The sequence below is a fragment of the Protopterus annectens genome, chromosome 16.part0, assembly GCF_019279795.1.
Source record: "Protopterus annectens isolate FY-2018-M chromosome 16.part0, PAN1.0, whole genome shotgun sequence".
Lineage (NCBI taxonomy): Eukaryota > Metazoa > Chordata > Ceratodontiformes > Protopteridae > Protopterus > Protopterus annectens.
In genome coordinates, this window is record NC_056750.1 from 197,429,090 (window position 1) to 197,453,523 (window position 24,434).

Sequence of the window (24,434 nt, forward strand, 5' to 3'; positions counted from 1 at the left end):
AAATAAACTATGAAAACTCAAAAGAACTACATATAAGAAATGTTTTCCCCTGCAGAGTAGAAAGTAGATAGTATATACAGGAGTGAGAATCTGATCATTTTGTCAATTCGTTTGTTGAATGTATTTTTGCTAAAGAAGAACTGTTTGATCAGAATACATTGTGAAGTACCAGAGACAGCATTTATAGGCACAGATGTTGCTTGACTTAGGACTATTTCTTGCTCTGAATTATGCCAATAATGTTACACAAGTACCTGGTACTGATATGGTGTCAGTCCCTAAACAACTGGTTGATTACTGTCATTCCAAAGGCTTTTGCAATGATAGGGATGTTTTATATTCCATCTAAGTATGCCCTGATGCCCCTCTAGTAGATAAAAGTGGGGTTTGTAGTGGGGTAGCACTGAAGTCACCATGGTCTTGGCAGCAGTGATTGCTACATCTTGTTGAAACAAAAGCAGACTTTGGTGTATTCTGCTGCATCTCATGCTGAAGAACTCAGCTGCCTTCTGTCTCTCACCCCATTCTATAGCAGCTAAGGCTATCTGGTCAGAGAGTTCTGGTACTATCAATTTCAGAAGCTGAGACACCATGGCACAAACTCTGTGCCACATTAAAAGCTGGGCTGGACTGTATCCCTTTGCCAAAGACATCTGACTGTAAGTAAGAAGTGCTAAATAAGGATTTTCTGTTTTTCTGTGCTGATGTTTCATCATCTGGATATAGTGGTCAGCCTCACCTTTGATCTGGGTGAGTTTTGGACCCTAGCAATGCCTCTGAACCCACAGCTCTCAAAAAAAAATGAGGTCCATTTTTAGAGAATACCCTGTCTGGAATGCAATATCTGGGAAATACTACACAGGATTTAGTTTTACAATTTCCATAAACTGGAAAAAATAATTCACTACTAACTAGTAATTGTCATTGTCAGAGTCTACACAACTACCATCATTTCTGACAAGGTGCATAGTTAAATGCATCATGAACAAGGAGCCTTCTACCAAAAGACCATTGTGAACTGTAATGAGAGATGCTTTTTCTACCCAGTACCATTTCATTACAACACCTAGAAGGCTGCTACATGGCTGTCAGTATTGTCAGGAGATCATCATCTGAGAACATGTACTGTCAGAACAAACCAGCTTTCAATGCTCAGCCAAGTAAGCTACATTAAGTTATCCATCACAATATCTACAGTACATAAGTATCAGTATCCTCCATCATGTTTGTGTTCATTTTGCTCTTCTTTCCATCCTGAGACTTTAGTGCTGAAGACAATGTGCCTGCTACCAGTAAAGTCTTGCCTAGAGCACGAGTGATTGTGCAAGAGAATCTCATGTGCCTGAAATGGAATCCAGATTCTGTGCTGATACTCATTCAGAGCTTGAGTATCCAGCAAACTTATCAGAGGCCTGTGGTCTGTCTTCGTTGGAGCTGTATGAGATTCTGTTAATGTTTTACATTCCCACATTGTGTCCAAGGCCTCTTTTTCTAATTATGCATATTGTTACTCTGTTCTGGACAATGACCATGATGCATATGGTACATGAATCCACTGCTTCTCATCTTTCTGAATGTGAATACCCCCCACCCCCACCCCTGACGACCATATAAAATGTATCAGCAGACATTTTCACTTCTTTATTTGCATGATGATGTCAACACAGAAGTGGATAAAAGCTCAACTTTCAGTTGACTGAATGCTTTTTGAGGACCATTTTCTCAACCAATTTTTTTTGTGGGAGAATAGGCTTTTTGGTGACTTATCCTGCCAGCACAAAATGCATTTACCCAGCTGCTTAACAATCTCAAAGAAAGGTTATATTTCAGCCATGTTGGATGGCTATGCCACCTTCATCTTCTATAATGCAATTGTCTTTTCTGGGTAATTCATTGGAATTTCAAGACTCTTCAAGGAGAGTCCTGAGAATCTGAAAGATATTAAGTGCAATACTTGGAATGCAAAAGCAAAGGGAGAAACTTGCTGTTATACCTAACAAGTATTTTTCACAGGAAAAGCCCTCCCTTCCCTATACCCCTGATATAGGGGGGACACCCTATACACACATCTCTGCTACTTCTATATATTCAGTCCATCATTACTATAAAAGACATGCAGTAGGTGTATTGGACACTCTAAATTGGTCGTAGGCATACGTGTGTGTGCGTGTGTGTGTGTGTGTGTGTGTGTGTGTGTGTGTGTGTGTGTGTGTGTGTGTGTGTGTGTGTGTGTGTGTGGTACAGATGAATTAGCATGGCAGGGCTAGCCACCCGGCGGTGTAAACCTTGGTTCGAGATGACTGCCACTGTTGAAAGTGACACCCTGATCCCATGTGCAAAATGGGAGAAAGAGGTTGAGGATGGATTACTATACCTCAGAGAAGAAGAGGTAGTCCAAGATACAGCAATGCCAGAGTTAGTCTAGTAGTTGAACCTAAATTTTCACTATTGTGAGGATCACACTTACATCCCTGAGCAAACAATTGAGGCCCTTTCTCTGTCACACTTCACTCTTCTTGGGTGATAAAACTCAGTTGTCAGATTTTACTTCACTTTTGGTCAATTTACATCTTTTCATGTTTGGTGTGATACCAGATTCATGGATATTGTTTAACACAGTATGCTGTCTGGCATCATGGCCTGACTGTGTTTTCTCTCATATAAGGAATCATCTAAGTGGCAAACTGAAGTCCGACAGGGCCAATGAAATTCACTTCTGAAGTATTCCAAAAGCAATTCTCAAGAGTAGCTTGTTGAGGAAATAGCAGCCACACAGACTAATAAAGGTGATATATTTGGCAGATTCCTTGGGCAGTAGGATTTGCCAGAATCCATTTTTACATCATGTTTGTTGAACTGTGGTACTCTGATCACTATTCTAATTGCTTGAACCACAATTTGTAGAAGGTAGTCTTCTCTCTCTCTCTCTGCATATCATTTCATTAAATTTGTTGAGGATGACAAACTCTGGCATGTAGTGCTCCATTGTTATTAGGTTCTGACACCATACATTAGCGGCAATCTGTTGTCTACTCCGCTATGGTTACAGCACTCAGACTCTGCAAGCATGCAAATGCATCTTTAATTTTTTTAAGTAAGGAACTACAACACATCTAGCCATCATGGGAGAGTGTTATGCCCCTTGTGTATAAATGCACCATTCCAGTATCATTACACAGCCTCAGAGTTTTTTAGAAGGTGGGTTACATAGGACATACTGACCACAGAAACTTTGTGTTGAACTCTAAATTCTCATTCTGCTCAATGGTTCTTTTTCACATCTTGGATGAAATTCAGAACACAATCTGGCCTCAAAAGCAGTTGCACTATGTGGACAGTCAAAATTAAGGGACCATGTCATTGGGAATAAAGATACAGCAGAGCTGACATTGCTGCTACTAAAACTAAAAGCCTAAATCCTTTGAAACTAAAAGCAGTCATGCAGCAAAACAAAGAGCAATAGAACAGCTACTTATTGGGGTAGATAAATTAAACCCTACTAAATAGATGTCATTACTGCACTGTGTTATGCTTCCATGCAACACAGCGGTCAGAAATGTCTTTACACTAGTTTCAAAGGTTTTAGGCTTTTAGCCTGAGAAGCGGCCACGGTGGTGCAGCGGTTAGCATTGCTGCCTCACAGCAGGAGGTTCTCCAGTTCGATTCTCAGCTAGGGTGCCTTCTGTGTGGAGTCTGCATGTCCTCCCTGTGGTCGCATGGGTTTCCTCCGGGTGCTGCGGTTTCCTCCCACATCCCAAAGACATACTGTAGGTGGCTTGGACACTCTAAACTGGCCCTAAGCATGAGTGCGTGTGTGCATGTGCCTTCCGTGGAAGGTTGGGCGTCGGGCTGGCAACTCAACACTGTAAAACTCCACTGCCAATCATGAGCAGACAGGTGATCCGCTGTGGTGACCCCTAAGCGGGAAAAGCCGAAAGAAGAAGCCTGAGAAACAATGCCATCTCTGGCTTCATCTTTATTCCCAATGACATGGCATGTTAATTTTGACTATCTGCATAGTACTTAGCCTGCAAAATATTATTTTTTTTTTTATGTTTTAAGTAATGTACAGAGGAGCATTGCTGATACAACACTGAGCAATATTACTATATTACATGTAAATATGTGTCAAAGTAATTTTTGCATTATTTTCTTTATTGCAGTGTGTTACACTTCTGGTTCTTTTATTTGCATTAATTATGCATCTAATGGTAAACTTTAGATCCTGTTTCCTTTTCAGCACAGTCACTATAACTGTTTTTGTGGATCAGTCTTCTTCTGTTGCTATCAAGCAATAAATAAGTATACAACTTTATAGTAAATGTTTCCTACTAACATCTAGGAGCTTGGCTCCCATGTTTTGCACTGTGGAAGATGTCTAAGCAAGCTTCCTAAGTTACAAAACATAATGATTAAAAATATATACAATAAATAGATCAATGAATTATAAGAAAAAATGATTCAGTGGCAAATGTATAAAGTGCAGTGAAGTATCAGGTGGCAAGAAGGATGTTATGGGGTCCTTTTATTATAAAACAAGTGGGGTTTTGCCTTCTGGGTTTACTTGACGTAGGGCACATGTGGGTGTACAGAGGAATATGATAAGCAGACTCGACATGCATAAGTGCTATCAGTAGTATTAGTTAAAGTATTACATCAGCTATAATATGGGGATTGTAATGGACAAATGGCTGTTGAAGCAAAGAAATATCACATGGGATAATGACAATTTAAATGTCTTCTGTATACTGCCCAGATGTTTTTGTCAGATACATTTATGGTGCAGCTTAAGGCTGGCTTCCTGACCAGTTGAAAAGGGGTGTCCAAGATGGCATGTCATAGTCATAAAGGAGTGAACTAGTTCTAAAAAGACAAGGATGCTTTTCTTGGCAAAAGACCACAGACTGCTCTCTTTGTTAAGATGGAGAGACATCATACAGCTATTACAGACACTGTCAGTTTTGTTTTATGCAAGATGTAAATTGCAATGTCTAAGCTGTTTTGTACATTTTGCCAATAGAAGAACCATTGGGGTAAGTCCTTATAGTATGATCTCGCTAGTACAGTGCTGCAGAGATCTTTTGTACTAAGAAATTTGAAGGAGTGAGTTTCATATCAGTAGGGTTAATGAATGTGGACTATATTAGTTGGCGCTTTATGACCCATTCCAGTTCCACTTTAAGAATTGTAGACAAAATAATAATATTTCTCTGAAAGAACTGAGTATTAGTCAAGGAATACCTTAAATAGTTTCATAGTATAGTACTAGGCTATCTGCCCTGGGGCATTTGTAAGCCTAGCCATAGTGATGTGGCTTTTGCCACCCCATGAAATGGTACAAAAAATGTACAGAATAAATTTAGAATACTGTGCCTCTGTCTAGTAGTGACACAAAGAAGGTCCCCTTATATAATAGAATTAGTTTACTGTGCCCCTGTCTAGCAGTGACACAGATGTGACCCTTGGGGTAAACGTACGATCTCCCATCCACTCATCAAGATTTCTCTTGAAGAGAGTCAGTGAGGGGCTCTGCCTAATACGAACTGGGATCTTGTTCCAAAGCATGGGAAGCCTCTGGGTTATGAATCTATCCCTCCAGCATGTCCTATTCATATTTGTGCCAAGGTTTAAGTCTTTAGCTCTCGTGGTCCTGATGGATTTGGATTTTTTGAGGTGGAGCATGTCCATCAGATCCTGATTGGACATGGCCTTGTACGTCAGGCAGAGATCACCTCTGAGCAGGCGGTATGCTACTGAATAGAGCTGAATAAAACATAAGTAAAAGGGATAGTTTGCTATGTGACATAATGGAACCTTTAACTTAACATTCTGAAAAAAATATTTAATCTTTTTTGAGCATGCATCATAAATACATGTTTAGAACAAGAAAATACATATCTACAGACTCACCAAAATTCAAAAATAATAGTACTGATATGGCAGAAGTTGATATTATAGAGCTGTGAGAAAATAAATAAATATAGATATAAGTATACCCCAAAAACAATCATCTACCAAATTAATCAAGACTTAAAATTGTGTGATGAGAAGGCAAAAATAGTTTGTATAAACAGAGAAGCCATAGGATGCAACCCACACTAACAAGGGATACATAATGACTAATTAAACATTACAATTGTACCCCAAAACATCAAAACCTAAACATTTAAAATATGCAATAATGTGAATAAATAAACTCACAATACAAAAGATCACACAAAGTATAAAAAACGTAGTCTTTGCACTGGACAGCCTACCTGCTTCTGCATAGGGGATATAGCCACATATTCTTCACTAAATATCATATCTCAGAGATCACATTAAGCTAGAAAAAAAGACGTATCTTTCATTTTCTTCAAACTAAGCTACTTTGAAAAACTTATTTCAGCCTATAAAACAAAAAAAGAAATTTTAAATGCTAAGACATTGACAGTGTATCAGAGTTATTACACAGTTACTTGAATCTGAGTGTTGACAAAGTTGCAGTCAGCATTATACAGTAAAACTATTTCTAAAGATAATGCCCATGTGCATAGCCAACATTTGAATTCAGTGGTATATTCATGTCCTTGGTGGAATTACCATAATGTGAGTAGAGTGAACATTTAACATTCTCCTCACGAGTGTCAGTAGAAAGGACTTGAGTTAGTGCAGTGGGGAGACTAGTTTGCCAAAATAAACTCTTAATTTATTTATACTTTTTCACTGGGTTAGTCCCACTAGGCTAGTAGCCTCTTTCCAGGGGAGACCCAAGGTAGTATTTATATTACTGGGGGAAATTTGACCAGGCATCGAGGAATGTCCCCTACTCTTTTCAGAAGATGCAGTGGTAGCTTTTACATCCACTTGAGCTACCACCAAGTCAAACAGATGGGACCTCAGTTTAACATGTCATCCAAAGAATGACACACTCAGGAGTGCAACACCCCAACACCATCTATTATGCTGTACTATACTGCAAATATTCAATCTGCCTGGTGTAGGAATAGAACCCACATCCTTCTACATAAAAGGCGAGTGTGATACCTGTTATACCAATGACACTGACTAAAATTATTATTCACTAATTAAATGAAATATAGCCTAATCTTGCAATGTTGATTTAAAGTTAACCTTTTTGTCCACTGTCTGTACAGGATTAACCTAGTACAGTCAAAGTGAAAAAATGTTAGTCAAACTAATGTACAAAACAGGATGTGTTATGAAAGCTTCTTGGTAATAATGTAACACAAATGGTATAAAGAATACATTTTGACTCAGCTACATAAGGGCTTTTCTTTCTTCATTTAAGGAGTTTCACAAGCATATAACGAAGTTAATATCTTCACCAGTGCTTTCATCATATGTGTAAGGTAACTTGTAAAATATTATTTATGCATATTTTGGCTTATGGGAAGTCAATTTGAGAACTACCCATTTTTATTGGTGGACCAGGAAAAACAAGATCAACAACAAGTTGAAAAGTAAATATTTCAAAGATTCTACTAAAAGCACCCGAGTTTGAAACAATCAGAAACCACTGTCTTAAAGCCAGGGACTTGAGAGTCTTGTAGCTGATATGGGCTGCCTCTCAAGCTCAGATTCAACTACCAGCTTGGGAAGCATCTCCAGAAACACAGCCAGGCACATTATTTGAGTCTGGGTGAGCTAAGGGTGGCAGTACTGAGGAGGGAGTAAGAGGAGATGGAAGTACAGATTAGAGCAGCAATTAGGAAGGACGTTGGGTTTAGGGAGCAGGAAGGGAGTTTTATGTTTAGGGATCAGGTGGGGAGTTTTAGGGGTAAGGCAGTTTTAAGGTTAGGGAGCAGTAAGGGAGTTTTAGGGTTAGGGAGCAGGAAGGGAGATTTATGTTTAGGGATCAGGAGGGGAGTTTTAGGGGTAAGGGAGTTTTAAGGTTAGGAAGCAGTAAGGGAGTTTTAAGCTTAGGGAGCAGGAAGGGATTTTTATGTTTAGGGATGAGGAGGGGATTTTTAGGGGTAGGTAGAAGGAGGGGAGTTTTAGGGTAAGGGAATGAAGACTCAAAAGTGGGTGGGAGTTTTAAGGTTAGATTTAGGGCTCTGGTAAGAGTATACAGTTTCACAGGGTCCGGTAGTTAAGTAGTTATGAGATATTAGAGTAGTGGGAGTTAGAGCACTTACTTTTTGAGCAAGCGGGAGTGAGCAAGTATGTTGTGAGCTACCAGCAAGTGGGTGTCTAATAATCCTTGAGACTGTTTAGTCACATCTACCATTTGGATAATAATATTGCATAGTAATAATTGGACACCCCTTTTAAGGGCCTTTGAGTATCAGATACTCAAAGGCCCTTAAAAGGGGTGTCCGATTATTACTATGCAATATTATTATCCAAATGGTAGATGTGACTAAACAGTCTCAAGGATTATTAGAGTGACCTGGTACAGGATCATTATATACATGCAATGTACTCTTAGAGCTTAACTTATCTCTACACAAAACCAGCCAGAGTTAAAAGGTTTTAAAATATTTAATAATAAATAATTAAAACCACAAGACAATACTTTCTACTACACAACGCTAGTCAAAAGAGTTCAGAGATCACACAGAAATACTTAAAATAAATCAGTAGTACAGTTCTGACATCACAGAAAAACACTTACTCTAAACTTTCTAGTTCCTAGCTAATCTAAAAGAAAACACAAGTCTAAGATAACTTACATAAGACAACAGGCAGAATGCTGAGTTGGATAGTCAGACAAAAATGCTTAATAATCTCTGGTTCTCGCTGTTTAAATTGAAACTCCAGTTCTGCTAAACATTACATCATCTTTTACACTTTCCTGGTGTTCCCAGGCTGACAGAAACTGCATTTACATTCTTTTAAACTTAGAGAAATAAAGGACATTCCACATATAAATTCTGGTCATTAACTTTAGCCTTAAAACAATAGGCAGGAAGCCTTCATCTAGCCGGACTGGAGCCGACTTGTAAAACATCAAAGGCAGTGATGAAATAATTTTAATTTCAAAGGACCAACAAGAAATGCTTGGCTTAGCTTTCTTTACAGCAGATGGTAATGTTGCCACATTGTTTTAAGTTCAACATTCATATTTACAAATGATAGAATTATCTGCACAATTCTATCTGGCTAAGCTGGCAGCCTTCACCCATTTCTACAAGTCTTCACATCCCTCCCCCCCCCCCGGAGAACTCAAGCTAGTTTTTCAAGTGACCCTTGAGAAACGCCGCTTGAGAGGGTTAGGTCTATCTGAGTATACCTACACCATTCCCCATCTTGAGAGCCCAGCTGCATTGGCATTGCTACTCCCACTGTGGTGCTGCACTGACATATCATATGCTTGCAACCCAGGCTCCATCTTAGCAACTTGGCATTTTGCTGACTGGCTCTGTTTAATCATGTTAGAGGGCCGTGATCTGTTATAACTGTGAATTTTCTTCCATGCAGGTAAGGCTGAAGTTTCTGCAGTGCCCACACTATGGCTAGACATTCCTTTTCTACAGCTGCATAGCATTCCTCCCTGGGTTGGAGCCTATGACTGAGATAAAGAACTCAGTGCTCTTCCCCCTCTGAAGAAATCTGGCTAAGTACAGCCCCCACCCCATGGTATGAAGCATCCACCTGCACAACAAATTCTTTGCTGTAATCTGGACTGGCTAACACAGGAGGTCCTCCCAAAGCTTTTTTAAGCTTCTGGAATGCCTGCTCACATGCTGGGGTCCGCACTACCTTATCTGGCCTGTTCTTCCTTGTCAGGTCTGTGAGGAGAGCAGCTATGGTACTATAACTGGGGATGAACTTTCTGTAGTACCCTGCTGTCCCTAAAAATGCTCTCACCTGCTTTTTAGTAACAGGTGCAGGCCATGCCTGAATGGCTTCCACTTTGGCAGGTTTTGGCCTCAGCTTACCACTCCCCACTCTATGTTCTAGGTAGGAGACCTCTGCCATACACACCTGACATCTGCTCGGCTTAATGGTCAACTCTGCCCTCTGTAGTCTGCCCAGCACCTCCCTGACATGCTAAAGGTGCTCTGGCCAGGAATGGCTGTAGATGGCAATATCATCTAGGTAAGTAAGGGCAAACCCTCCAGCTCCTACTAGGATATGGTCTACAATCCTCTGAAAAGTCACTGGGGCATTTTTCATCCCAAAGGGCATCTTTGTGAACTCATACAAGCCAAAAGGAGTCACAAAGGCTGACTTCTCTCTATCACTGGGAGTCAAGGGCACCTGCCAGTAACCCTTGGTAACATCATTGCTTGTAAGATTCTTAGCCCCACCCAGCTGCTCTAGAGCCTCATCTGTCCTAGGCACGGGGTAAGCATCCAACTCTGTGAGACTATTCAGTTTCCTGTAGTCCACAAAGAACCTGGTGCTGCCATCCTTCTTTGTCACCAGCACCACCACTGGGGAGGCCCAGGGACTGTTGGACTCTTGAATCACTTCTAGTTCCAACATCTCATGTACCTCCTTCCTTAGAGTCTGTCTGACTCTCTCAGGCACCCTATAAGGGCCTGCCTGATAGGCCTGCCTTTGGGATCTTGTATCCACCTGGTGCTGCACTAGGTGGGTGCACCCTGGTTTCACAGTGAACACGTCCCCAAATTCCTGCAACACTACTCGGATTTCTTGAACCTGGGTAGAAGATAGCTGCTGGGACATTGCTACCCCTTCCACTGAGGTGTCAGCCCAAGCCTCACTGAGGAGATCAGTCCCCAGATCTCCCTCAAACTCCTCCTGCAATCTACTGCAAATGCTCAGCACAAGGGCCTCCCTATCATGGTAAGGCTTCATCATGTTAACATGGTACAATTTGTGCCCCTGCCATCTGCCTAGGAGTTCCACCATTTAGTTAACATCACTTACCTTTCTTACCACCTTTTAGGGTCCCTCCCAAGCTGTTTGCAGCTTGTTGTGTCTGACAGGAATGAGAACCATTACCTGATGCCCCACAAGCATACTCTCTAGCTCGAACATTCCTGTCATACCACACCTTTTTCTGTTGTTGGGCTTCTGCCAGGTTCTCCTGGGCCAAGCCTGGGAGTTCCCTGAGCCTTGTCCTGAGGTTTAGGATGTATGCAACAACAGACTCCTTGTGAGACTCGCACTCACCTTCCCACTCATCTCGTATTAAGTCTAGAGATCCCCTCGCCCTATGCCCATACAGCAACTCAAAGGGTGAAAAAACTGTGAATTCCTGGGAAACCTCTCTGTAAACAAACAACAGATGGGGCAAATATTTGTCCCACTCCCTCTTAAATTGTTCTTCAAATGCCCATAGTATGTACTTGATTGTAGAGTTTAACATCTCCACAAGACCCTTAGTCTGGGGATGGTAGGGGGTGGTCTTTATGTGCTTCACCCCACAGGACTTCCACAGACAAGCCAGCAGGTCGGACATGAAATTGGCAGCTCTGTCAGACAGTATTTCTTTTCGGAAACCTACCCTGCTGAAAATCCGTAACAAAGCATTTGCCACCTTATCTACCTCAATGGAGGACAAAGCCACTGCCTCAGGGTATCATGTAGCATAATCCACTACCAATAGGATATACTTTTTCCCTGTGGAACTTGTGGTACTCAGAGAACCCACAATATCCATAGCTACCATCTGAAATAGCTACTCAATCACAGGCAAAGGCATCAAAGGAGCTCTCACCTTGTCTCCTGCCTTGCCTATCTTTTGGCACTGCTCACAGGTCCTGCAGTACCCTGTTACATCTCTGGAAATTCCAGACCAATAGAAGTTCTGCATAATACGCCTCTTTGTATGTTTTATGCCCATATGACCTGCAAAGGAAATATCATGGGCTATGGCTAGAAGAGCCAGATGGTAGGCTCTAAGCACTACCAACTGCTGTATCTCTCGCCTTCTAGCCCTCCTGCAGGGGTCCACTCTCTGTATAGTAACCCTTTGTCCCAGTATACATATTCCGCCTTCCCTTGAGAATCAGGTGCCTCCCTAGCTACCTGCCTCAGACCTTGCAATGTAGGGTCTGAGAGCTGAGCCTGTCTCAACTTTCCCCTTGTAACCCTTCCCAGCTTCCCTTCCACAAGAAGTCTGGCATCCTCTGACAGTGGTGCCTCACTGTCAGCCTGGGTACTACTACTCACCTCTACCTTTGCAGTCACTCTGTCCAAGGAACCATCAGTACCCACAAGCAGCTGTGGCTCACCTTTAGTCTCACTGCTACAGCATAGCTTCCTCCCTGCAGTAACCACCTCACCAGTCCTGACTGCAAGCATGCCATTTTTCTGGGTCTCCCCTAGGTTACCAGACTTACCTGCTTTTCTCCAAGCCTGACTGCGTGTTACTGCACAAGCACAGGGTACCACACTATCAAAATCATTCCCTATCAGGACATCTGCAGGTATATCCTCAAACACATCTACTTGCTGGCTTCCTTTTCCACCCTCCCAGTCAAGGTGAACCCTAGCCAAAGGTATTTTGAATGGGATCCCTCCTAAAGCCCTGACTGGAGTAGACTGTCCAGGCAAGTAGTGCTCCTCTGTAACCATTGCAGGCATTACAATGGTTATATCAGAGGCTTTGTCTCTCTTGGCAATGGCCTCTTTGCCATTCACTACAATAGGATATAGCTTCTGGTGATAGTTTGGCACCCTTGTTGTCCCAAGACAACCTACTATTGGCATTTTGTCTTTCCCACTTACTGGCCCCACTGGTTGCATGCAAAACATTTAACCCTCACTCCTGGATGTGTACCTGGACTAGTTGCTTCCCCTACTACTGGCAGATTATGTTGTGGCAGTCTGTGCTGCCCACCATGGGTTCCTTTAGACCCATGAGCAGTTCTGGGGTCCCCTTCCTGTGCAGGGCTGCCCTGCTTGCCAGGTATAGGTCTCCCTCATTCCCCAACTCATCTGAAGTAGTACATTGTCTATCAGCTAACCAGATCCTCATGTCCTCAGGCAACGTGCTAAGGGCTTGTTCCCTCACCAAAAGGTCTGCCAGTCCTTCAAAAGTGGTGACCTGACAGCCACTCACCCATCTATGGAAATAAGTGCTCAATTTAGCAACATATTCACACACACTTTCATCTGCCTTGCGTCTATGCTCACAAAACTTTTTCCTATACATTTCAGGTGTTAGCTTAAACAGTTCTAACAGACATTTCTTTACAGCAGCATACTCAAAACATGCAACGTCAGACATCTTAGTTAATGCAGTTACAGCTTTACCATGGAGTAAGGGGGTCAGGAACCATACCCAGAACCCTTGGTCAATGTCATACTGTTTACATACCCTCTCAAAGATATGAATGAAACTATAAAAATTATCCCCCTCTTTAAACTGCAGAAGAAATTTACTGACCTTTTGTGCTTCTGGGGTCCAGTTACTCCCTTCCTCATTACCTTCATGACTCTGGCAAAGAGTCAGCATCTCCTTCTCATGCTTCCTCTGCGTCTCTTGTTCCTCAGATTGCAGATGTAACAGTTTCTCATTGCAAATGTCACAGTCTCTCATTTGCTTCTAATTCCACACGCCTGGCCTCCAACTCAAGTCTCTTTAGCTACAGCTGGATTTTAAGTCCACTGGAGAAAGGTTGAGCTGTCCATTCTCTGAGGGACTTATATCTCCACTGCCAGTCTGATTGTCCTCCTGGTTGCTGTTTTCTGATGCAGCTGTAACCAAGGCTGCAATCAGGTTTGCCTTAGTTAGGTTTCCATGCACCAATCCCCTAGCCTGGCACATCTCCGCCAGCTGGCTCCTTGTCAGCTTTCCATACTCCTCAGCTGACATGCTGCCTGCTCACCATGGCTAACTAAGCTAACAAAAGAAATAAAACAATTGTGATCTGATCTCTGAGTATTCACTGCGTGGCTGATTTAGAAACAAAACACCTTCAAAGCTCACTGTACACAAGCTACAGGATTTACTCTGCCCACACCACTACAAGCCAATTAGTATTTGCCAACTAATTAATATGTGATGTGGCTATCCCACTGCTGCCAAACAATTAATATGTGAGGATATCCCAACCACTGCCAATTAATATGTGATGCCTGTGCCCTGGCCCAGCAATCAAGGAGCCTCAATCCTCACCACTAACACCAGAGAGGGCATCTCATATATGAGGAAAGGATAACAAATACACACAGTAAAGTGCAATTTCCCTTAGGAGCACACAAAGATCACAGTCAGTCCGAGGCTGGTCTCTCCCTCACTCCACAGGTCCCCAGTAAGACTCCCCACTAGCACAGCTATAGGGTCCAGATCTCAGCCTAGCTGGGCAAGCTAAAATCTCCAGCACCCTCTCTGTCCAACCAGTGCTTCATGTCCCTGCCCAAGTAGGTGACACACACACTTTGAGATAAGAGTTTATACAACCACACAGACACTTCTGGGGAAGGCTGGCACAGGTTCTCCAGCTGTGCCCCTTTTACCCAGACTATACAGTAGTAATTACTGCCACCACCCAGCTAATACTTATCAGCTACTCAAAGGCCCTTAAAAGGGATGTCCAATTATTACTGTGCAATATTATTATCCAATTGGTAGATGTGACTTAACAGTCTCAAGGCTTATTAGAGTGACCTGGTACAGGATCCTTATATACATGCAATGTACTCTTAGAGCTTAACTTATCTCTATACAAAACCAGCCAGAGTTAAAAGGTTTTAAAATATTTAATAATAATTAAAACCAACCACAAGACAATACTTTCTACTACACAGTGCTAGTCAAAAGAGTTCAGAGATCACACAGAAATACTTAAAATAAATCAGTAGTACAGTTCTGACATCACAAAAAAACACTTAGTTTAAACTTTATAGTTCCTAGCTAATCTAAAAGAAAACACACGTCTAAGATAACTTACATAAGACAACAGGCAGAGTGCTGAGTTGGATAGTCAAACAAAAATGCTTAATAATCTCTGGTTATCACTGTTTAAATTGAAACTCCAGTTCTGCTAAACATTACATCATCTTTTACACCTTCCTGGTGTTCCCAGGCTGACAGTAACTGCATTTACATTCTTTTACACTTAGAGCAATAAAGAACATTCCATATGTAAAATCGTGTCATTAACTTTAGCCTTAAAACAATAGGCAGGAAGCCTTCATCTAGCCGGACTGGAGCCGACTTGTAAAACATCAAAGGCAGTGATGAAATAATTTTAATTTCAAAGGACCAACAAGAAATGTTTGACTTAGCTTTCTTTACAGCAGATGGTGATGTTGCCACATTGTTTTAAGTTCAACATTCATATTTACAAATGATAGAATTATCTGCACAATTCTATGTGGCTAGGCTGGCAGCCTTCACCCATCTCTACCAGTCTTCACAACTAGCATAAAACAATAAAAAACGGGATAGATCAAGACCTAATGACCCTTTCCACAACCAGAAATGATCTTCAGTAATGTTACTACATTGTACTTATATTTTCCTAAGTACTAAATCCTCATCTTCAAAGGAATAAAGTGAGTTTTGTCAGTTTTCAAGAAAAATCTTTAATGACTGGTGAATGAGCGCTTATGACATTTAAAAGTCCACAGTGTTATTAAACTTACAGTCACAATCTTTGCTATAAGTACATAGTAGCACTTGGAGGGGTCAGCTGGTGGTAGTGAGGGACAAAATCTAGTTAGTTAACATGCCCAAATGGAGTAAAATCCATTGGGTGGATTATGCACTCCAGATTTACATATTTAGCTCAGGCATATTAGTGTTCCACCTTCATTTATTCTAGTTAATTAACAATGTTTCAGGTTATTATCACAGTCTTACATCTTGCTTGATTTTACATGTTAATTAAGATGTCCACTTTTACAGGGCTTATGCATGATTATACAATTTTTATGCTGAATGTTTGGAAGCCATACCATCTTCAGAAAAAGACATTTTGTAGCATGAGCTGCAAACATCTTTTTTTTAAGTGCTTTCTGAGTCAATTTAAGAAAAGATTCAAACAGTATTTGAAACTAAACTGGCTATGTCCTTGTACCAAGCCTGACTAGCTCTCTCCTTATGAAGCAGTCTAATTACTTTTATTGCAATTCAGATGTGTCACAAATTCTAGATTTTTTACCTTGTGAATTCTTAAACTTTGGAAATTGTATGACTTGCCTATATAAAGAGATTGTAAACAGTGTTTAACATGAACCATGTAATTTCTTTCTGCTTGTACCTTGTTGCTTTTCTCCCTTGGCCCCCGCTGAAAATGCACATGTATTCAGTTGGACTATCCTGGTCAACAAATGTAAAATAAATAAATAAATGGTGATTCATCAGACCCATTGCTCTGGTTAAAACACGACCTGTTTATACAGGGCTGAAATACATTTAAATGAGACAATAATCTAGTTTTATTCAGGCCTGCTTTAAATGGGCCATGGTTACGGCTTAGTTTTTCATGGCTCAGAATTATATCTTAGGTAATTCAATTTTTATTGTTTCACTTACATAGAGTTGCAAAAGCCTGCTTTTAATGGGTTTTTATGTCACATCTTTTTGATATTTTTTCTTTCTTTTTTTTGAAAAAGATTTTTATTAAAATTTGAATAAAGAAATATATTACATAAAGTATTCCATTTTTAACAATATTAAAAAAACACAATCATTCTATATCTAACTAACAACATAACTATTTACAAATGACGTTCACATAAATATCAAACTAAATTATTGGTTTGTTCATATACAATCAATAATTTTCCAGCAAGTTTAGTAAATTTTCCCACATATTAATTCTAGATGTATTTCTATTAGTTCTTGACTTAATGGTCAAAAGTTCCAGACTGCAAAGTTCAGTAAGAAGATTTTTAAATTCTTGAAATGTAGGGGAAGTTTCTGATTTCCAATTAATTGTTATAATTTTCCTTGCTACTGCTAAGATAGTCCATATTAATGTATATTTGGATTTTCTAACACTTTGATGTATTGGAGTGTTAAATATAATTAAAGATTTAGAAATCAAGACGTTATCTGTAAGTAAACCTCGAAGAAAACTATTTATATCTTCCCAGTATTTTTTTAGAAGATTGCAGTCATAGAACATATGAGACCAGTCAGCTTTCAATACTTCTTTGCATCTACAACAACCATTGATGTTCTTGTTAATTTTATTTAGAATGTGAGGTGTTATAAATGACCTATGCATATATTTACAGGTGTATAACTTCCACTTTAGGGAAGATGTAGTGTAGTAGGCTGATTCTAGTATATTTTGTTTGTCTTGATCTTTAGGAGCATAGTTATTAATTTTATTGAAATATTCCCAATATTTATCAGTGTGAAAATTTGTATCATTTCTAAGTATTTTGTTTATGTGTGCTAATTTGTTTTTGTCAGTGTTTATATTTTGAATAAGTGTAGTCATAAATACAATTATTTTAGGTAATGGATATATTAAATATAAGGGAATTAGATCCAAATTATTTATAATATATTGTCTACATTCCTGTATGTAAAGCCATGAGTTAGAGTCAAAGTCATATTCAAATTTTAGTTCCTCAACAGACTTTATCCTATTTGTGTCTATTAATTGAGACCAATAAACAAGATGTTTCTCTTTGAATAATAGCATTTTTGTATTATCAGTCGTGGTTAATATTCCTTGAGTAAAAGCAATTGGGAAAAGCAGGAAAATCCATGTTTTGTAATTAGTGTATTTAAAAATAAAGTTCCTAAATGTTTTAAGGATGAGTAGCAAATAGTTTGATTTATTTAATTTATATGAATGTACTGTAAAGATATCTTTTAATACCCACAAAATAGGATTATTTAACATTAGTGTTTTTTTGTATGTTTAGTTTGTTAGAAGAGTCCCATGCTAACGAGATTAAATATTGTTTCCATTTAGAAGAATATGTGTTATCAATTAGAAAAGAGACTATGTTAATGATCGAGGAAAGAGAATATAGTTCCAAGTTAGGAAATCTTATACCACCATTTGTCCAGTCATTTATATGATGCTGCAAAGCTGTTCTGGATTTATTAGGATACCATAAAATTTCAATAACAAAGAATTAAATCTTTTAATTATCATTTTAGAGTGAATTAATGAAAGTGATTGAATAATGTAAAGCATTTTAGGAAGAATAGTCATTTTTATAATAGAAAGCCTTTCATCCATGGAAAAGATTAAATTATTCCATTTTTTTTATAGAATCTTCAATTTTACTTAAACAATTATTAAAATTTAATTGAATGATATATTTTATGTTATTGGTAATCACAATTCCTAAATATGTTATCTGATTATTTTGAGGTATAAGTTTTTTATACTTTTGTTGAATTGTGTTTTGTTTTAGATTAATAGGGATGATCTGAGTTTTATTGTTATTAAAACTTAAACCTGATATTTTTTGGAATTTATTAATATTTTTAAATATGGCAGGAATAGATCTGTAGTTTTTTCCTACTGTTATCAGAATATCATCAGCAAATAATTGAATTTTAGATGAAGTATCTAAATTTAACCTATAACCTTCAATGTTTTCATCATCTCTTACCAAATTGGCCCATGGTTCCATGATCAATGTAAATAAAAGGGGGGCTAAAGGGCATCCCTGTTTAGTCCCTCTTGTAATAGGAATGTTTTCTGATATGACAGTGCCAATTTTGATATATGCCTGACTCCCTTTATATAAGTTTGTTATAAGATTTATAAACTTATCTGAGAAATTCAACTTGTCTAGCAAAATAAATAAAGAGTCCCAATTAACTGAATCAAAGGCACAATTTATATCTAAACCTATTAAAGTTAAAGTTTTATTAGAGGTTTTTGCTGAATCTATCAAAGTTATTGTTCTTCTTATATTGTCATAAGTAGTTCTGTTTACAATAAAACCTGTTTGATCATCATTTACTAGTGACAGCAAAAAACTTTTTAATCTCTCAGTGTATATGGACATAAACATTTTATAATCTATGTTTAATAAAGAGATTGGTCTGTATGAAGAACACTTAGTAGGATCTCTGTTTGATTTGATTATTGGTGAGATAAAGGTATATTTCCAAGAAGGGGGTATGAATGTGCTGCTTTGAAAAATATTAAATACTTTAAACAGAATATTTAAAGCAGATTTAGGTAATAATTTATATAATTTTGCGATAATGCCATCATTCCTGGGGGCTTTGTGTAATTTAAGTTTTGTTATCTGGTTTTGTATATCTTGTAAAGAAATAGGTTTATCTATATTATTAGTTTGATCGCTTGATAATCTATATTTAGTATACTTTGTTATACATGTCTTAATCAAATCTTTTGAATCCATTATCTGGGAGTTCTGATTTATCTTATGAAAGAATTATTTGAATTCCAGTAAAATATTGTGTATATTAGACACAAGTTTCTTCTTTTTTGGGAATAGATCTCCTTAATATGATTAAATTTATTAAGTCTTTTTGTTTTATTTGCTAAGATATTTAAAGATCTAGGGCTCGTTGAGAAGGTTATGAATTTAAATTTCTCTATTCTAATTTTTGTTTTATGGTTTAAAATCTCCAGGTATTTTGTATTTAGTTTACTTATTTCTTTCTCTTTGTTTTGTCTATCAGTATTACTATCTAAATTAAGTTTTAGCTTGTCTAATTTACCTTGTAGATCTAATAATTCTTTGTCCCAGGATTTCCTTTTATTATTATACCATGAGAGAATTCTCCCATATAAGAAGGCTTTTAAGGCATCCCAAATATAAACTTCTGAAACATTATTAGTATTATTTAATGTGATAAAGTCTTGCATCTCTAAGAGTAAAAATTCTTTAAATTCTTTCAAATTAGTTATGTATGCTGGTATTCTTTTAATCATAACAGTGTGGTTTGTTTTGATTAGTAGTTCAAAAGTTATTGAGTTGTGATCAGATAAGGGACATGAAATAACCTTTACTTTAATTAAATCATCTGTTAATTCTTTTGATATTAGAATTCTATCTATTCTGGAGTTTGTTTTATGTCTATGGGAATAGTGAGTGAATGGAAGTGAATCTAAATCTGCAAAGTTATTTATATCTTTTAAAATAAATGATTGCATAAAGTCCAATAGTAATTTAGCTGACGTTGACATTTTTCTTTTAGCTGAGGAGTTAGTATCTACTTCACTTAATATACAATTAAAATCACCTGCTATAATTAAATTACCTTTAGCAAGACTAACTATTTTATTTAAATGCAATTTGGCAGTATTTGAACCAATACCTGGAATCCAATAAATGTTTATTAAAGTATATATTTTTTTATTTAGTTCTATTGTGACTGAGCAAAACATACCTTTGTTATGATTGTATATTTCTAGTATTTTAGGCATAGGGAGTGTTTTATTCCATAAAATAGCTACTCCTCTTTTCTTTTCACTATGTTCTGAACTTGTTAAGATTGAATAATATCTGGTACTTAACTTATCAATATCTGTGGATATTAGATGTGTTTTTTCTAAAAAGACAAGCTGTGATTTATGTATTTTAAGATATTTGAGCAAGCTTCCTCTCTTGCAAGGATTATTTAGACCATTAATATTTATTGAAATACCCTTTAAAAGAAACATTTATATTGTGTGTTATAAATATATACAAGGTAAATCACTTGTATTCCTCTCTGGTAAGCACTAATGCTAGAAAACTTACTTATCAAATCATAGACATATTGAAGAGTCTCAAAATATGTTGCTATTGTGAACGTCATAAAAAAGAATAACATAACATTGTAACAAAACATCAATATAACAAGTCTACCAAACCAAACCCCTTCCTGGAGTTATATACTCCTAATTTGAGTAGCATATACCACTCAAATTATCCTCCTAACAAATAGCAACAATAACTCAGCTACTGTCAAAAAGTGTTATTTTCTGTAAGAAAGTGAAAAAAATGTATATATTCTTCACTGTATCCTTCCCTCTATCCCCCTTTCCCTTTTAAACTATTCATTAAATTACTATTACATTTAATATAATATATCCAATTACTATATCTGTGCTTGAAGTTCAATTATTGTTAAGAAATTACAACAGACAGGAAACATAATTAAAACTATTCATTAACTGTTTAACAATCATGGAATTACAGATAGGATTGCCATAAACATATGCTGGCATTTCTTTTTCTTATATGACATTTAGTAATTTTGTATATATGAAGTTTATGTGAAATACATTAACAATCAACAAATGTTTCATAGTATGTATTTTTGTTATTTAGTATACTTTAGCACTGTATATAAAGTTATCCGATATAGTGTAGTTTTTATATTAACTATATTTACAAATGCAGGTATGGGATTACAAAATGAAGATTATTGTGTATTAATATGTTTTATGTATGTGTTTATATGTATGAAAGTGTTTAAACTGTTTATTTGTGTTTATATACTTATTTGCGGTGAAACCGCAGTTCAACATTCTAAAAAGACAGTGCGACTATCCCATAAGGTTAAAGTTCATAAAAATTGTGTCGCACAGTCAAGAATGATGACATCAGGATGTTTCTTCTTCCTATAATGAACGGAGCCTCTCGAGCTGGATTTCAAAGCTGTTCTGAGTAAAGCGGGAACAAATAATGCATGAATTCTTTTTTTTTTAAGTCTCTTGAGTCTGCGTGGAACAACTGTCAAAACTGGTATGTGAAAAAAAAGCTGGAAAGTGCACGAGTCTCTCAGGGGTTATCAACAAGATATTAAAAATGTAGATGCATCATTTAATGACTATACACGTATTGTATGTTCGATCACTAAAGTAATAATTATTAAACAGAAGCAGTCCCATTAATCTTGCATAGATATTAGTAATACATTAGATTCAGAATGCTTTTTACAAACATCCTAGCCCTGAAAGCTTAACATTATTCGTAATTACATTAACGTCCACATTCAGATCTCTCTATTTCACACAAGATCATACGAACAGCTTTCATTTCCCCTTGTCTTTCATTTAAACCAGAAGAACATTTTCAATAGTATTCTTATTAAATTTTTAAACACATTCAACATACATAACCACATTTATGCTAACATTATGTAGTACATGAACACACATACATATTTAGTACAGTAAAAAAAGAAAAAAAGGAGAAGAGAATATTACACTTACATGTGATTGCAACTGTGAATTTACTTTAAAGTCTTATGTTTAGATTTAAAGTTTCATATTAATGGAGCAAATCCTTATTTCTTTAGCTTCTTTTTTTTTCGACTGACTTCCAGTTGTCATTTTCAGCTAATCTTTTAAGACTTGCACTTGCCCATTCCATATCTTCTAGCTTTTCAATTATTTTGTTAGCGTTAACAAAATTAAGGGCTGTATCTAAATCATCAAAAGTTTTGATACCATCCTGTAGAAACATTTTTAATCTGGCTGGGAATAAAATATGAGTTTTTATTTGTGCCTTTTTGAGTTCTTTGATTAAAGGTAGGAAAAGTTTTCTTTTTGTTATTACTGTTGAAGAGTAATCATTATCAAAACGAATGATGTTTTCATTCAATTTAATAGGAGCTTTTACCCAAGCTGTTTTTAGCACTAGTTCTTTCTCATAGGAAGATAAGAATTTTACAATTACAGACTTAGGAGAGTTATTCTTACTTGTTTTAGATGAAGCAAAAGATCAGTGCGTTCTTTCAATGCCATATGACAAGGCTCTGGTAGGTCTAGTACTTCTTGTATCCACGTTGTCAGGAACTTTGACAGATTGTTTCCCTCTATGTTTTCTGGTAAGCCAAATATTCTAATGTTGTTTCTTCGAGACCGGTTTTCTAAATCATCCACTTTGGATTGTAGGTATGTATTTTGCTTTATTAGAAAGTCTATATTATTCTCATATTTATGTACTCTACTGTCAATGTCATTTAGTGCTAATTCAATACCTGAAATTTGAGATTTTTGTAACTTCAGATCTTCGTGTATCTTTTCCATCTGTTTAGTGCAGTCTTGTTTAAAGATATCAATCTTTAAATCCATTTTATCTATTTTGGTAGATAATTCTTGTACAGTAATGAGTAAAGAATGTAAGTCCTTCTTTAGAGAAGATTCTTGATGTACTGCTTTTGATTTAGCCATTCTGTTGTCAGTGAAGATAGATATAGTATCCAAAGTATTCTTGACAGGAAAAAAATCAAAATTTCTTCAGAATTTTTATATGTAGTCGTAAAACTAGATGACAGGAATTTATTACTGAAGACTGTAAGTTCCTCCAATAAGATTTACTATAAAAATCCTGTCTTACAAATTTTAAACTGACAGAGCTGAAGAGAATTGCAGCTATTCAGAGCCCATCTTGGCTACGCCCCCTCTTGATATATTTTCTGAGATGCACGCTAACAGTGTTTAAAGAGTGCTGGTCTAAGTTAACTTGATAAAGAGCAAACAGTGAATATTTGGTAAAGTAACAGTTATATTTTATACTGGTATGAAACCCATAAATAAACTTATAATGACAATTGTAGCGAATACCAGCTTGAGCATGTAATAACTAAATAAATATAAATATCGCTGTCTAGTTCTTAGAACCTGTAGCACTTTCACAGTAACTCTCTTTCATGGAGTTAGCGATCACATCTTTTTAATGTGGACGATATTTCAGAGATCCCATTTGTCCCATATGTTTGCTGCATGGTTTCTTCCCTCAGTCATCAATCTGTCCCTCTTGTTGAAATTGTGATCGTCTTCAACTTCCCTGTATTCCTGCAGTTAAAGATCAAAGTCGCTGTTCCATTGCTTTTAGTTAATCCATGGTGCAGTTATGTCATAAATATGCTAAAAGTGGATAGCAGGAGCAGTTAAGCAGTTTGAATTTGGGGGAGATTTGCAGCAGTGTGTCTCCAGCAGTTATTAGCATTCAGTTTGTTTTTTTTTTTTTCCAGTGATTGGGAATGATATTTTCTTAGGCCACCTACGGATATGACTTTGCAATTTCTGTTCACTGAAACATGCCGGTATGGGTATCATTGCATGGGTTTAGTTGAACAAGGGTAGACAGCATTCTAATTCGGGCATCCTAATCTGTAATACAAGGGCTTTCCATGATTCGGTGCTGAGTAGGTTTGAGTACTTCTGTGTTAGACATAGCTGATTGTTGGCTGCCTTTATGATATTAATGTATAGCAAATGTTAGTAAATGATCAAGAGTAATTCCAATGTATCATTGCTGTGTGATTTTAAGTTAAGGTGCACTGTTAGGGGTCTGTAATTGATAAAGATGGATTTGATTTCAGTCTCTGATCACTGCCAAATGACACTGTAGACTTTTTGTACAGTTAATCATAAACTGTATTTCAATCAGTCAGCTCCATATTGAACTGAAGCCATGTTGTATTTTTTCCTGTAGTCTGAGAATAGAATTGAAAGATTGCAGTGCTATAATATCATTTTCAGAATTTGCCATCAAGGTGTTGTAAGTCAAATGGTAGGTTGTTAATGAATATTAAGAAGAGATGGGTTCCCACAACTGAGCCTTGTGAAAACCCACATGAATTGACCATCCATGCAGAATATTTTTCTATG

The 24,434-nt window shown here is 37.3% G+C and overlaps 1 protein-coding gene across 1 annotated transcript in view; it reads left to right on the forward strand.

The window, feature by feature from the left end:
• Nucleotides 1-24,434, forward strand: part of LOC122791068 (tubulin polymerization-promoting protein family member 3-like) — a 187,873-nt gene that overhangs the window by 162,005 nt on the left and 1,434 nt on the right. The gene's annotated exons all lie outside the window — the stretch shown is intronic.